The sequence below is a fragment of the Triticum dicoccoides genome, chromosome 1A (genome assembly GCF_002162155.2).
Source record: "Triticum dicoccoides isolate Atlit2015 ecotype Zavitan chromosome 1A, WEW_v2.0, whole genome shotgun sequence".
Classification (NCBI taxonomy): Eukaryota; Viridiplantae; Streptophyta; class Magnoliopsida; order Poales; family Poaceae; genus Triticum; species Triticum dicoccoides.
The window spans coordinates 145,511,556-145,518,418 of NC_041380.1; the positions used below are offsets into that span (position 1 = coordinate 145,511,556).

Genomic DNA, 6,863 nt, shown 5'->3' on the forward strand with positions numbered 1-6,863 from the left:
CTCTCTGACCGGCTCCTCCTGTTGACCAGGTCCTGCTCCTCCGGCGGCAAGCCGGCAAGGTGCTCCAGCGGCAACGCCGGCAAGGTGCCCCTGCTGGTCCCCTCCTTCTCTGCAACAACAACAGCAACAACCAGGTCGATTCCACAGCTCCTCAACAAAGAACCACTTCAATTTGTTCTCTGTACGACTATACATTTTCGGTTCAGTTTCAATTTGTGAGAGGCGAGTGACGCTTTGTTGTTTGGCTTTGTCGTGGATGTGGAGCGGTGCTCCGGCGGCGCTCATGCCAAGCGCCGGTTATGAATGTTGCCATCGGTAGTTGCATCTGTGGAGCTTGGGCATTAGTTGAATTCACGCTTACAGCTAGCTGTTCATAGCTACAGAATTGCAGAGTTCCATCCAACAGTTTGCAAACTACTGGAAACAATATCACGTGGAAAATTATGTCTAGTTAAAGAGCAAACTTGCTATTCCATAATACCTGGATGGTACTCATCCTCGAAACCTCTTTACATCTTTCGACGATTTTGCGCATTCAGCACCTCTGCTAGTATACTGCCTTCTCATAAGTTGTCATGGTCAATTTCTAGCATGAAGTCTGTTCTGAATCTCTGATGCGTAACTTTTCTCATTGTTGTACAAACTATAGGGAGTGGTATTCTGTATTCAAGTTTTTCTTTATGTACTAAGGAGTACTAAGATAAGTCAATAGCAATATCCTTCACCCATTTTTTCCTAATAGCTTCTCAGTTGGCCAATGTTTTATTTCCTTTCTGCAGTGATTTATAAGCGCTTTTTAATGATTTACCGAACAAGGTACTAAGATCATTTAAAAATAGAACCACTTTATCAGTCACTCCATTGATGTGATTGAAAACTGTTATTCCTTCACAAAATAAGCAGTGCAAACTTTGGCTCATATTGATCATGGCAGCAGCAAATTGTATGATGATTTGTTGTGTAATTCATTTGGTCTGCACATGTTCGTCATTTAAATCACATACTGGGCTGGACAGCGGACTGTTTACCACTGATTCTTACTATTTTATACTCACATTGTAGCTTCATAATGGTTATTTTGCCATAATAAGATTGGGATGATTGTTGAGATATGAGGCGTGAACTTCTTTATGTAGACTATGCTCTATAGCACTTTAATGTCGGCATATGTACGTTGTACTAAACCCAACATCTTCTTATCCTGTCGGCAGAGGAACTAAAATAAAATAAAATGTTCTTAGCACTCCTATGACTTCTTTTTATGCTCTGGACCGTTATGCAGGGTTTTCTAAATTTTGATTGTTGAGATAAGAAGGAAGTACTTAGTTAGTGGACCTTATCAACTAAGAAAAAATATTTTGCATGTTCAGAGTTTGGGACTGAAAATTTTAAGTCAATTTTTTGCCATGTAGATTATCGAACCTTGATGTTGGTTGATCTATTTTGAGATTTGAAATCCAAAACATTTATTCCCAGTGATTTTGTCGTTTATTTTATTTTACATGCATCAACTTTTACTGCTACTAGTACTAGTATTAACCTGCTTGCACCTTGCATCTGCATTCACAGGCCACGCACCAAGGACGGGAAAAACACACCAACCCAGACCACTCGACCGATCGATCAGTCACTATAGTAATTACTCACTAGTAATTTGAGGCATGTCTACATCAGAGGGTTCGGAGAGTGTTGATTCCATGGATGAGAATACGAGTCAAGTACCACATGCTAGAAGGTCCAAGGTATGGGAGCATTATGAAGTAGATCTGGTTCTCGTAGATGGTGATTTCAAGGCTGTGTGCAAATACTGTGGAGCGCAACTTCACACCAAGTTTGGGACTAGCAGTTTGAGGACCCATATTGCAGAGGCTTGCCGATCAATTCAGGAGGCTTGCAGGAAGAGGTTTTTGTTGACCGAAAAGAAAACCATCCGAAGGTCTGTTGTGTTTGATGAAAAAGTTTGTCGTGAACTCATGGTCAAGTATTGCGTCCATGCTGAGATCCCCTTTCTTAAGTTTGAAGATCCCCACCTTCAGCCATGGATTGACTCAATGCAGCCAGCGTTTCAAATCAAGGGTCGTCACACAATTCATGATGATGCAGTGAAGATGTATAAGGGAATGAAGAAAGATATTGAAGTAGAGCTAGAAAATTTGGATTCTCGCATTTGCTTAACATCTGACATGTGGACATCATCACAGGACTTGGGCTACATGTGCATCACCGCCCATTATATCAATGCAGAATTCAACTACAAGAAGACCATAAGTTTCGCAGAAGTGAAGTATCCCCACACAGGCTATGCGATAGAAGAAGAAATAGTTCGTTGCTTAACAGAATGGGGCATAAGGGGCAAATTATTCACTTTGACACTAGATAATGCCAGCAATAATACTAATGCATGTGAGGAGTTAATAAAATATCACAAACATGAGCTGCTCCTTGAAGGTCAACATTTGCATGTCAGGTGTTGTGCGCACATTCTTAATATCTTGGTTCAGGATGGAATGAAAATAATCCATGAAGCTATTGACATGATACGTGAACTGCTGAAGTATATTGACTCTTCTCCTTCAAGACTTCAAGATTTCAATACAATTACAAGTGGGATGGGTCTATGTGCAAAGAAAGGCATCTCTGTTGATACACCAACCAGATGGAACTCAACCTGGAAAATGCTTGTAGAAGCATTGACGTACAAATCTGTCCTCACTTGTTATGCCAATAGAAAGATGATAGAGTCTCCAAGTGAGGAAGAATGGGAGAAGGCAAAAGCTATTTGCGAGTTTCTAAAAGCTTTTGAAGAACTTACCTTGATTGTTTCAGCTCACAGGAAGCCAACTTCACATAAGTTTCTGCCGGTTGTGCTTTCTATTCGCCATGCATTGAAAGATCCGGGTTGGCAGACCTCTGATGTGTTGAAGGAGTTGGCGGCAGTGATGCAAACGAAGCTCGATAAATATTGGGATCCCGAGGAGAAGGAGAATGCAGATCCTAACCGTCGTAGAAAAAGCAAGGGCATTGAGTTTAACCATGCACTTGTCATTACTACAATCCTTGATCCAAGGAGGAAAGAAGATTACTTGGATTTCTTCTATTGCAAGTTGTCCACCAACGAGGAGCAGATTACAAAACAAGTGGAGATTGCTTTAGAATGGGTGAGAAAGTATGTCAAGGAATATGAGCTACTTGCAACGATAAGCACTGCACACTCGACACCTTCTAGTCAAGGCAATACCACTATTGGATCACCTATTGCAGGGAAAAGGAAGTTGGAAGAAGAGTTTGCCCAGCACAAGTCTCGTCGGAGGTCACGTGTACACAAATCCGAGCTTGATGCGTACTTGGAAGAAGCATCCGAGAAGGCCGGTGATGACTTTGATGTCTTGGGTTGGTGGAAGAGGCATGCCGAAAAGTTTCCTATATTGGCATCTATGGCCCGTGACTTTCTTGCAATTCCTTTGAGCACAGTGGCATCTGAATCAGCCTTCAGTTGTGGTAAGAGGATACTAGGCGACAAGAGAAGCTCTTTGAACCCTGATATGCTAGAAGTGCTTGTTTGTGCTAAAGATTGGTTGTTCAAACCAAAGGAGGGTGAGCTAACCAATTACATTTTGGTTCTACTACTTGTGTAAAATGTGATATATAAAACTTGCAGCATATAAGTGTTCATATGCCTTTAAATTAATCCTTTGTTTCATTTGCAGGAGATGGACAGTAAGCACACGGCTAAAAACTTGAAACCAAGAAAAGGTAAAAATGTGATCCTGATCATCGATTTGCCTTTGCCTTGCTCCTTTTTCCGTTATAGTGATTGGACAAGCAAAACCACTGTCGCTAAGCGAGTAAACATTGCCAAGACTAGTATGTAGAACTATTGGACTTTGGTTTGATATGACACTCTTGACAAGTGAGTGATGAATAAAGGAGTGATGAATCAGCTAGTCCATAGGCATGTCATAAGTTCATTGAATTTGTTGGCTGGAACACAGCCGGGTCTTGTTGCCCTATTTCTTCCTCTGTTCTTGTAGGAATGTGTGTTCATTTCATCTAGCACGTAATAAATCCACCAAAACCTGTAATAGGAGTTGCCGGCACTATTTTTCGTTGATATATATTCTAGGCTTCCAGTGATAAGCAAGTGTTTTCGAAGTGAAATGATGTCCATGTTATTTTGCAGGTCATGGCCATTCTCATGTTCTCGGGTGCTTGTGTCGCGGCCAGCGTGATGATCTTTGTCATGAAGGATGTGAACTTCTGCGCTGAGTACTAGCGGCCGCCGTGGCCATGGCCAAGCTTGTTTAGATTGTCTATTTGATAGCCCATCTTTGTTTAGATGATGTGGATTCCTGATGCTCTGGTTACTTGTGTTGTTTCTTTGTTAATTTCATTTCGTCAGAGGTTGACTTGATGCTCAATTCTGAATATGAGTCCTTTGTAATGTATATTCAGTTTGAGATGTCATTGTCAAACTCCAGTTGAGTGAAGCAGTAAGTTGGTTCAGTGTGCTTGTTGTGTTTTGGTTGATTGTTAATATAGTGCTTAACCCATTTAATCAAACGGTTCTGAACCTATTTATGTAAACAGTTTCAACCCATGGTTGAAGCCTTGGTTCAGTTTGGTTTGGTTAAAATTCCCAGCAAGTTTGGTTTTGGTTGGGTGTCAAGAGAGCTATCGTGGGTTTAGTTTAGGTTCAAGTGTCAAGCTAGCTCACGTGAGTTTGGTTGAGTTATGGTTCAGGTATCAAACTTTTCTCAGATTTACCCACAGGCGCCGGCAAGATAAGGAAGAGGACATGGTTTCAAAAAACACAAATGTAGGACACTATATCTGACACTCACCCGATCAATTATATGTTATCCTGCACCTTCATCTAGACCATTGCAAATTTATTTTGAATTTGCTAGCACTAATTCTTCTATGTAAAAGCAAAAGAAGTAAAGTTATTCAGTTTGTACTTATGCGTTCCCAATCTACTGTAAATCAACAAAATTAAAAGGAGAATCTAACCTGCACTGTTATAGCACTTTTTCCTCATATAATATCATAAAATGCCCTTCCCCTAAGCATCATATATTCAGAAAAGAAAAAGGAAAGGTCAGAACTAAATGGAATACAAACAGAGTACAAAATAAAATGTAAGTTCATGATCCACCTAGTGTCACCTTCTTGGGTGTTTCATGTCCATTGGTTGCTCCAGTAATTCCTGAAAGTCTGAATCAAAACTAAGAAATCAAACTCATAGGTGGGGAAAAGGAAAAACTATGGAGCAAGTAGAGAGATTTGGAAAGGAGAAAAAAAAGGTGGAAAGAACCCTACCTGGTAATCCATGGAGGGAGAGGAATCCCTGTGGAAGGGGAGGCTCAACCTGCACCAGCGTCATGGGCTGCACGCGTTCAGCCTCTGCCATTCCCCACCGTGCAGCAGCTGCTTGGAGCTAGGTTTGTGCGTGCAGGGATCCCATGGCCCAGCCGCCCAGGTGATGTGCAAGAGGAGGGGGAGGTGGAGGTGGGGGTGGGGGCGGGGGAAGGGGAGGAGGAAGTGGGGCATCTGGGCTTGGAGATGTATGGATGAGGCCGACCTTCCTCTTCAACCGTCGGCACACGGTCTCCCTGCTCGCCCACACCGTCGAGGGAAAGAGGAGAGAGGGGAGAGATCGAGTCGAGAGGCGGTCCAGGCAAGGCAGGGACGCCCGAACGCGAGAGAAGGAGGTGGTGGTGCCGGCCGGGCTAGGCTGGCGGCGGCAGCAAAACCTAGCGTCGTGGCGCTCGGAAGGAGAAGGAGAAGGAGAAGAGAGATGGGATGACGGGAGGGTGGATACGGGCTTTGGGGGTCACGGAGCAGTCAACCGAGTGAATTACTGACTGACAGATGGGGACCCAGCCACGATTAACCACAACGCTCCAATTCCTGGGAGCTTAAAGCAACTCCAACGAAGCGACCCAAACGAATACGGATTTTGTCCGTTTTTTGTCCGTTTGGGTATCATGTCGGACATGAGGCGAACACTGCAGGCATCCAACGCAAGAATCTAAAAGCGAACAGAGCGGACAACAGCTACACCGGCGCCCCGCCTCCTCCGTGCCGGCGTCGTCTCCCTGGCGATCCGCGGGGGCTCCAACTCCTCCTCACCGACCACAGCGAGGTCCTCGAGGCACGAGCTTGCCGAGCTCCTCCTCGCCCGCCTGTCCAGCGACCCCGGCGGCAAGGGCGCCGTCTCCTCGACGACCCGCTCCTTCTCTTCCTTGATGGGGACCTCGCAGCACGAGCTCGCCGAGCGCGGCGATGGGGAGATCGTGGCCTTCGACGCCGCGACGGCCGCCTCGTAGTCCCCGCTAAGCTGCAGGAGCAGGTCGGCGGCCGCCAGCTCCGCGGCCGTGAAGAGGCCCCGGAGCCAGCCGAGCTCCCACTCCAGCCTGCAGCGGACGGCGAGCGACGACATGGATGGACGGAGCAGCGACCGATCGGTTGCTACGCTTGGCCCGGTGGCGAGAGGAGGCCGAGGAGTAGGATTGAGATGGAAGGGGATATCTTTTTTCTTGTCTGGAAATGTGTGGATGCGGATGAGATGAAACGGGATGGAGGCGTGGGCTGCACGGGCGGCTTTAGCGGGGAGCCGGCTCGGTCGGTGCGTGGGCGGGGCACTGCTAGGTAGGACCAGGAGCGGACACAAGCGGACGACAGCGGTCGACGAGAGCGTCCGCTTTTGTCCGCTTCGTACCCAATTTTTCCTATATTTGGGCCAAGTTTGGGCCGGGGAGGACAGCAGGCAGACACCATCGTCCGTGTGGGTCGTCCCGTTGGGTCAAGTTTTGTGTCCGGGTGACCCAAACGGATAAAATGGATCTCTCCCTTGGAGTTGC

At 45.7% G+C, this 6,863-nt stretch overlaps 1 long non-coding RNA gene across 1 annotated transcript; it reads right to left on the bottom strand.

Annotated features, from left to right (window-relative positions):
- Positions 1–6: 6 nt before the first annotated feature.
- On the bottom strand, positions 7–5,812 carry LOC119367888. Its single transcript, XR_005176466.1, has 3 exons — positions 5,320–5,812; positions 5,166–5,214; positions 7–5,062 (listed from the first exon to the last, which is right to left on the bottom strand). It is a non-coding gene; the product is annotated as an uncharacterized LOC119367888 (long non-coding RNA).
- Between the last annotated feature and the right edge of the window lie 1,051 nt (positions 5,813–6,863).